Source organism: Myotis davidii, unplaced genomic scaffold, assembly GCF_000327345.1.
Source record: "Myotis davidii unplaced genomic scaffold, ASM32734v1 scaffold44, whole genome shotgun sequence".
NCBI classification, from domain to species: Eukaryota; Metazoa; Chordata; class Mammalia; order Chiroptera; family Vespertilionidae; genus Myotis; species Myotis davidii.
This window is the reverse complement of record NW_006299705.1, coordinates 17,590,350-17,600,000: the sequence shown is the minus strand read 5'-3', so window position 1 is coordinate 17,600,000 and position 9,651 is coordinate 17,590,350. Positions and strand designations below refer to the sequence as shown.

The following is a 9,651-nucleotide window of genomic DNA, read 5'->3' as shown; positions in this document are numbered from 1 at the left end:
AGAGTGGTCTCTCACATCATCTTTGGGATAAAGAACTAGAAGATGAACTAAGATAAATCCTCCCTCCACGTTGAATTAATGGACAAAATATGTGTATTTATTTTTCCTTGGGAATTTTTTTAATTTGTGGGGATTAACATTCCCTTATGCACATAATTCCGTCTCTCCATATTTAGAAGTGGTTGTACAAATTTCCATTCAAACTCAAAAAGTTTGCTTTGATATATCCCACTCCTTCAATGAATTCCCTCACCATATAAAACCACCAAAGACCAAACATGCTACATGAAATGCTTTTTAAGCTGCAAATCTTCAAGGGAACATTAATTTATTTCCTAAACACCAATTTTATTAAAACATTCCCCAAATCACTTGGGTTTCCAACCCGCCTTACTACTTTATTAAGCAATAGCTGGATGTAATACTCTATTCCTAGAAAAAATAATTTTCAGAGGCCCATCAAGACAGTAAATTCTACAAGGAATAGCTATAATTAGCATTCCTTGTAGAATGCTAATTATAGCTATTAATTAGAATGCTAATTGAGCAGGTTATCATGGGTAGTTAGCTCAGGGTCTTGGCCCCATATGTTCTCAGCACAGGTTCCTCCACGGAAGTGTTATCACATCACTGAGGCATGGGACATTTTCCCTGAAATAGGCAGGCTGCTTCCCAGGGTCTGGAAAAAGGAAAGCAATCCCCTCCCTCTGCAAATTCATTCAACTCCAACCAACTGTAGTTTTGTTCAATGTTTCTTCTGTTTGTAAAGACAAGGAACCTTTAATCCTTGTTATCTCTAGTGAGGGATTGAATATACTTTCATTTTAAATCTGTACTGTTTAAATTTCTAATCATGGGTATAAATAACTTACAATTTAAAACAATTTGAAGGTTAATTCCAATGTAGTTAGTGCCAGGTACTATGTTTGGTGACGAGGACACAGTGGTGAAACTGATACACAGGTTCCTATCCTTGCGAAAGTTATTGCCTCATCAGAGATACCATTAATAGAATAATCGCTTCAATCATTACTTGTAAGTGTTATCAAGGGTCCCACAAGAGCATAGACTAGGCAACCAGAGTTAGTGCAGGAGGCAGTCAGGACAGGTGATGCTGAGGAGGTGACAGTCATGTGGCAACAGAAGGTGAGGAGGCATCACCCAGGCAAAGGCCGGAGCGGCCCCTCTGAGGGGCAGGTGCGAGGCTGGCCCTAGGTGGCCTGACTTCTGAACCAGTGACTCTGCTGCAGGACCTACCCTTGCAGGTCCTGTCAACATCCCAAGGCAGACAATTTTAAAACACAACCATCAGCACTCACAGGTAAGAAAATAGCTCTCCAGGGATTAGCGCTGTAAATCAGACTGAATTGCAGCCATAACAATACTTTCCTTCCCAAATGACCCGCCCAAGTCTCTTAACGTCCAGAGTATTGTTTGTCATTTACAAGCTTGAATGAAGGCATAAACCAGAGTAACAAAGTCGAGAAAAACTACCTCATAATCATTCTCCACTCACCCACCCATTCACAATTGCTATTTAAAAAGGCAACGAGCCAGGCACCGAGGGTGCACAATGGGTAAGACACATCAGAGCCCTGAAAGGGTTTGTAGCCCACTGAGGTGGCCTGGATGGCATGCAGGCTTACGCTACAACCCAAGGACTCTAACAGAGGCATGAAGAGAATCCTAGGTGACAAAGTGAACGTTTGAGTGCTCAGTCAGTTTCAGGCCCACCTCAAATAATCTGGCCATATTGTTGTTACATAAAAGATAAACCAATGTCGATAAAACAGAGTGACTGAGCTGAGGAAAAATTAATATTTAATCCTGTATTATCAAAGGCAGCATCTCGTCTTCTGGCATCATTCCACAAAGTCTCTTTAAGTGTGTTTACTGGCCACAGTAAGAATTTGGGAAGTTTACTGCCGTAAAGGATTAGAGATATGAGGGAAAGACGGTATGCTTTTAAGACCCTCAGAACATGGAAACGGCTCTCCTTTTTCACAAATATTTGGAAAGGTCCCCCAGAGTACAGCCTTCCAGCTCTCTAACCCTCTCTGCTCATTCCCAGGCACATGTCTCCCTGTAAAGCAGAACCGCAATGACTCCTGCTGCCCACTGTATCCATGCAACTCCTTTCTCTTGCCCTTAAAGATCCCAATCCCACCCCATCTCCCAATCCAGAACAGCTGCTCCGAGCACCTGCCCATCTTGTCTCAGAGCTCACCTCATTCGTCTCTCCTTCATATGGTTTTCATACAAGTGCCACTGGTTGAGATATTTCTCTTCCCCAAATATCCAAATCCTACTTGCCCTTCCTTTCAGGTGTATGTCTCACTAGCTCCCTCCTTAATGGGCACTCTTCTCCAGTCCCCACTCAGTGCCTGTACAGGCAGGTCATCACTCAATCGCATCGTGAATGACCCCTCCACTGCATGGGGTCCCTTTAAAAGTGCTGTCTGTTGGGTACACTAATGGGCTGCCCCCTCCCTGACAGGAGGTCTCTATGTGGGGCTTCTTCTAATTTACATGGGGTTTCTAGTGAGGCTTCCCAAGAAGAGAGATAAGACCTAGGACCATGCTCTACTCTCCTACCATGCTGGCTGTGAGTGGAGAAGCTGTGAGCTCCGCACGGGTCCTGGTGAAGGGCCCCGCCGGGGGAGTTAAAGGCTCCCTTAGAAGGAGTGGACCTCAAGGGCTTACTGCTGCCATCAAATCTGGCCGACAAAGTCATTCCCTCAGCTCTTTACTTCTCTGTCTTCCACGTCATAGTGTCCTCTCACTTGCTTGGTCTCCTAGAAGACTTTCAGAGTCTTTCTGGGTAGTTCCATCTGGTTAATGGGACTCCACGCTCCCTCCCGGCCAGACCCACAGCGGCCTCACCTGGATCTCCCGCTGTCACTGGCTTGCGTGGTTCAGAAAGCGCACTGGAGTGAGTCAGAGTGGCTGCACCTCAGCCCAGAGCTTGCTTCCTCTCCCCGCCCTCACGGCAGCATTCCTGTGTCCTCCCACCTGCAACACTAACCACCCTCACACACCTGGTCAGGTAGGTTAGCTTGTGTTGTGGAGGGTTGCTAGGAACGCCAGCCACACGGAGGTACTCTCCTTTTCCACCCGATGTTCCCTCGGCAGTTTCACTGTGCATCACAGACCGCCCTCGCCCCCACCCCATAACAAAGAAACAGAATTTCCAGAGGATGAGGCCCAGGAATCAGTATTTTAAAAAGATTCCCAGGTGATTCTAAGGTGCAGCCCAGGTTGAGAACCACTGCCCTAGAGTGACAGGCCCTCCCCCGCCCCGCCCCCAACTGTTTCCTTCTGGAAGCTCTTCCACCTGCCCATCCTGCTCTGTGTTCTTTAATATTCAGTCACAAACCCACTCCTTCTCTCTTGTAGTGCTGCTATCTCAGGAAGTTGATTTCTCCCCATGACCCTAACTATCATTTATTATGATTATGTGAACTACTCTCCCTAACTTAACAGCAGACTCCCTACTTTGTCACCAGACGACATTATTTTTCCTTAAAGTGAGGAAGCCAAGAAAGAGGCAGGCTCCAATCTCTGCTCCAGTACCTGCTAATCCACATTAATTAACCTCCCGGAGACTCCACTGCCTCCACTCTAAACTGGGAGTAACACCACCTCCCACTGGAGTTGATGTAAAGGTCAAATGACGGAATGCGGGGAACTCCCCTGGCCCGGAACCATCCGCGTCAGGCACTGTGCTAGTCGTCACCACCACGCCACTCTTTCATTTCTTTTGCCTGATCTAATCACGGATCTCCCACACCTGGATTATATCAAGGCTCTTCTAATAGTTTCCAGGTCTGGTTCTTTCCCACCCCCATCCCAACCCTCATCTCTAGCTCCCAATCCTTTCTGTCTTTGTCTGCTTGCCTAATTTATCTGAAATAAATGTGTACCATGTTCCCACACTGATGAAATACTAAACTCTATGGTTTCCCACTGTGTCATAGATAAGACCCATAATCTTCTGCCTGAACTTTAGAGACTCTATTACTTGGCCTTGACCTAATCTATCTATTCCACTATTTCCCTCAATATTGCCCACAATTCCCCTTCAGCCAGGGTGCCCTTCCTGTCTCGTGGGCGCCTCCTCAGGCAGCACAGCTCACTGGTTAAGAGTGAGAGAGGAGTCTGGACTCAAGACTGTCCGGTGGAATTCCAGCGGACACTGAATTCATGTGCAACCTCAAGCAAGTTACTTAACCCCTCTGTGCCTCAGTGTCCACATCCGTAAAATGGGAATAGTAACAATTCTTACCTCATAGGGTTGTTTTAACAACAAGTTAATGTACATGAACCAGTAACAGTGCTTGGCAAACGATACATGCTGGGCAACAGCTAGTGTCATCACCACCATCACGCCACATTCCACCTGAGCCTTTCGTACTGCCATTCCCATCCCCTACAAAGCCTTTCCCTGTTCAGGTCCCACTTACCCCTCCCCTGGAGGATTTAGCTCAAGATACAACACCTGCATCTGTTTTAGCTCAGATTATCTTCTCAACTCGTGTTTGTACTTCTCACGTGAACACTTACTCACAGATGCTGCGTTGGAGGGTTATTGGGCTCTTTTCTAAATGTATGTCATGGCTTGTCAATGAAGCTATACATTGCTCAAGAGACAGGGGTCATCTTTGCAACCCACCATGCACTATAACGCTGAGTGTACTGTTGCAGAGAGAAACTCAAAAATCACTGTTGATTCAAACCTTTGTTTCCATTTTCTAATCAATTAAAATTTCACTTAAAAAAGAATGAAGTATAGTTTTAATACCTCATTTTTTTTTAAAAAAAATGCTAGACTCAAGAATATAATAAATAAATCAGAATGCTTAAGTTTCAAGCTGATGGCTTCTTAGTGGCCAAGAGTCCACAAGCAAGTCCATTAAACCCGATAAGCATCTCGTTTCCCACAATGGGAATAGCATGCACCCCACAAGGCTAGGAGAGTCAAGTTATATACATCATACTCAAGCAAGATGGGCAAAACACAACATAAGTATTAAAAACGTTCCCAATTTAAAATCTTGGACAAATCAATAATGATTTTTTAACTTTTAAAACTATCTCTGCTGGATGCACAAGAGGAAAAACAAATGTTTCTCAACCATAATAAGATTCTTATTTAATAACACATCTCAAACAATGAAAGAGGGAATCATGGCTAGTTTTTAAGTTCTTTCCTCACAGGAGCTATAAGGCAGACCTGAACTTGAACTCTACTTGGACAGGAGCCATGCCTGTTTCAGCTGCTACACATCCCCAGAGCCTGGCACACAGTAGTTCCTTAACAAATATTTGTTAAATAAATGTATGCATTTGTGCATGAATAAACACAAAAGTATTACCTGATGGCTCAAAAGCAACATTATGAATATAACAATTATCAGAAATTTTGCTCAAAGCACATCAGAAAACTGGTTAGGATAACCCAGATTAAATACATAGTCACTTACAAGCTTATTGTCATCAACTGGGCAGTTGTACAACTTAAAAGACACATGAACACGACAAATCCCAGGGCTGCCTCCTGTACGACACCGGAGCAAGCAGCCGGCGGCTGAGGGCGCCGCTTTTTAAGGAGCGCTCCCCTGCGCTTCACAAACAGCACCTGGGGACCCAGTGACTACAGGTGTCTGCAGTGAGGGCTGATTCCCGTCAGGCTGATTCAATTCAGATGTTCGGGTCTGTCTATTGTCAGCCATGCTGTCACACCATGGCAGATGTTCTTGCAATGCCTTAAATTACTAACATAGCATAATAACGGTGCTCTTAAAGAGACCTGCCATACAGTCACCTACCAAAGTATATTATTTATCATAACAAGACCGTGATTCTGATGAAAGATAATGGATCACCTATAAGTGAAGCTGAGCCATCCCTTTGTGCCAGCAGATCTACTTAGGGCACCAACGTACGCACATCTCAGCACATGCAGAATATAAGGTTGATTGCAATAGGAACTTAAGTGCAACGTGATGTTGTAAGAGATCAGAAGAGGGAGACGATTTCTGAGATGCTGGTTTGGGAGATGGTTAGGAAAGACTTCACAGAGGAGATGGGAACTACTTATTTAGTCTTTATACTAATTGTGTGATCAACAGAGGGGCAGGGACTATCAAATCTTCCATGTGGCAGGTGCTTTACCTGTCTGATTTCAATAGATCTGTATAGAATCCTAGGAGGTCACCATTATTATCTGCATCTTATAAATGAGAAAACCGAGGCTCAGAAGTTAGGTAACTTATCCAAGATCTCACAGTTAAGAAGTGGTGACTCCCCTACTTTAAAATAAAATATTTGAATTTTTAAAAAATGAAGATGAAGGCTGAGATGTGTCTGTCATTCCAGATGAGCTAGGCCTAGAGGTGGGAAAGTATCAGAGATACTCAATCCAGAGTGCAGCCGGCTAGATGAAGGGGAGCACTGAAAAGCGAGGCGCTCTGAGCATCCTCTGGGGCAGTGGTCGGCAAACTCATGAGTCAACAGAGCCAAATATCAACAGAACAACGATTGAAATTTCTTTGGAGAGCCAAATGTTTTAAACTTAAACTATATAGGTAGGTACAGTGTTATTAACTTAATTAGGGTTCTCCTAAGGCTTAGGAAGAGCCACACTCAAGGGGCCAAAGAGCTGCATGTGGCTCGCGAGCCGCAGTTTGCTGACCACAGCGAGTCTGAGGGAAACAGGATGGTTGATTCCATTGCAGCTGAGTATGCGGTGCATTCCCGAAACAGACCACTAAAAGGGACACACAGGCAGGATAAAAATAGTGTCTACTCTCTGCTTGCTCTGGAAAGTGAAAAGCACAGAAGCTTTGGCCTCTGATGCAACATGTGGGCAGAGTTCAAAACAAACATCCAACGTTGCCTGGAAACCGGGACAATGGCCACAGCTGATCTGTGATCGCAATCCAAGCCAGAGAGGCTGCAGGACTTTTGGCCACGCGCTGCGAGTGTCTGACTAAGAGCTCTGACACTGGACCACTCTAAGTGCTTAGGAAAAATCCACAGAAGGCATGAAGTTGAACTTCCGGTACTACGAGGAAATGGATTCATTTCCATTGCTTTGCAAACCCCAGTATTCCAGTGGGGCGTGTTTTGTTTTGGTTTTGTTCTGGAATGATAATTATCTTGGGGGCAAGTTAAAGAACAAGCGCCTGGATTCCTTATCAAAGAGTAGAAACACAACTTTTTTCCTGACATTATGTTCCTGCCTCTAAGGATCCTAAATGATTTTCTTTTTTTCCCCCCACTTTATTTTTATTGTTGACACGAATACAGAAGTCCTCATTTTTCCCTCCCCCTTTTGCCACCTCCCTCCAGCCCCCCTCCCTCTGGTTGCTTTTCTCAATGCATGAAATACTGTCTGACGTTGGCTGCCCAACATAAAGCGAAGTAGAGAAGTTAGACCCGGAAAAGATAGCCTGCCCCCCTCTTCTGGTTTTTCCCCGAGAAAAAGTTTGTCCGGCTAGGATTTGCTTACGCCTGTGAGTCAAGCCATTGCAGCATAATAGATGGTCCATAATGAGCAATGAAGAAGGCCCTTGCAAGGTATGTGGCCTTTGAGTCTTAACCTCTCTGGAACAGTGTCCTCACCTGTAAATTGTCAGGCTTAAGAATTCTGGAGTGCTGCATCTCTAATGTTATATACTGTAATTATGTGAAGCTTATTAAGTAATGTAGCCAATGATACATGGTCAAATTGGAAAGACAAGAGTTTGGCCTCTGGACTTCCACCGACCTGGGGTCTAATTTTAGCTGTCACTCCAGGGAAGCTGCTTCACTCTTCCAAATCAGCGCTTTTATCTGGGTTGAATGGGTATAAAAATGATACCACGTCATAAGCTGGTCATGAGGCTGAAAGGAGTGCGTGCTTATGAAGTGTTTGGCTCGGTGCCTGGCACATGGTAAGTCCATAAACAGGAGTGATTTTTGTCTTATGAATAGCAGCAGCCTCAAACGTTTCCTCAGTCTCCGAGTGGAAGTGCAGTTCTGTGGCGACCACTGCTTTGAGAATTTACACACTAACGTTGTTTATCTTCCTTAAAGAAAAAAGGGCAACCTTATTTTGCATTACAGCCTTTTCTTTGGATTCAAATGCATGGCTTGCTGAGGCCTAGGTTCCAGGCAATACAGAGACAGTAGCAGCAAAGTTTTGTACAAATTCTAAAAGATTATGAGCTCACTTAGAGCACCTGTGGCTACTGATATTATTGCTGCATAAGAGTAAAAAGTTCCAGCTCTCCTGAACAACTGTCTCAGAGCCTTCCAGCTTGGCTTCCACAGCGCATTCCAGTTCATTTCTTAGCTATAAACCGAACGGAGAGTGAGAGAGCATGCGCACTCTTACAGTCCTTGTGTTAGCAAACCAATTGCCAGCCTAATCTCTACCGGGATGATAGACTCAAATGTCTCTAAGAGAAAGCAAGTGGGAACTCACAAGGAAACACTGAGATGGAGCCGATCATGGGGCGGCTGAGAGAGGGGCCTCTCACATGCGCATTCTTGCAGCCAGCTTCTCGGTGAAGCAGGCTCTTAACAAGGCATCATAGCAGGAATTGTAACAAGGCTCCCTGTCCAAGCTGACATTTAAATAATCAAAACAAAACAAAACTGTGGCATGAACTAAAACCTCATTCTGGAAACCATATAAAAATAATAAATTCACAAATGTATACCAACAGCAAGTTTAATCCTTTGTAAATACGAAAGGGGTAGTGTTCTGTAGTCGTTAGGAGAATGGCTGTGAAGCCGGACCACTTGAGCTTGATTCCGGTTCTGCTGCCCATTGTGTGACCTTGAGCGAATTCCTTCACTGCTTTGTGCCTCAGTTTCCTCATCTATAAAATGGGAATAAGAATAGCACCTTCTACTGCATTTCATTCCACTTTCCCCAAGAATAAAAATGTAGGGGAATAGAAGAAATTATTTTAAAGTAGGCTTCATTTGAAATGGATGTAAAATCTAAGCATTGCTGCTTATCCTTCCACCGAAGCAAAAGTTCTGTATTCCTACACAACAGGGAGTTTTTAGTTATGTAATCTTTAATCCTGCTGTTTAAAAATTTCACCATATTCAAAGATGGCTAATTCATCCCTTCTCGACCTCCTATTAAAATGTCTAAAGAAACTTTGTCAATGAAACTATTATCTGCTAATTCCAATCAGGGTACAATACTCCCCTTCACACCTCATCCATCACAGAGAATTTCAACAGAATGAAGACATTGAGCGTAACAATAGAGGGCACAATATTGATTTCTGGTGCCCTTTTGAATTTAGATACAAATTCCTCTCTCAGTTATTTAACCTGCCGAGACATAAACTACTGAGCGCAGGATTTGATAAGACCAGTCTACTGAAAAGAGCTTCAGCATTAAATAGAACGTTGCTCTGTGAGCCAGGACAGGTTATTTAATCTCTCAGGGTCTTAGTGCTCTCATTTATAAAACTGCCCTATCGCCCACTTACCTAGTTGCAAAATATTCAACTCTGAAGAGGATTAAATGAAATCCCATGTATATCACTTAGCACAACAGTTGTTCAGTGAAGTAATAAATGGTTGGTTTCCTGTTCTTCTTCCCATGTATTTTCGAATATCTGGATACTGGAGAGCTTATCC

At 44.0% G+C, this 9,651-nt stretch overlaps 1 protein-coding gene across 8 annotated transcripts in view; it reads right to left on the bottom strand.

Moving 5' to 3' along the window:
• Positions 1-9,651, bottom strand: part of CAST (calpastatin) — a 110,780-nt gene that overhangs the window by 55,811 nt on the left and 45,318 nt on the right. The window contains exon 1 of one of the 8 annotated variants that reach the window (XM_015571585.1): positions 2,884-2,907. The exons of 6 other annotated variants lie outside the window; for them this stretch is intronic. The gene's annotated coding sequence lies outside the window, so the exon portion shown is untranslated. Of the gene's footprint in view, positions 1-2,883; positions 2,908-9,651 lie in introns of those variants that run through there. One more of the 8 variants, XM_006775555.2, reaches the window with a different exon arrangement.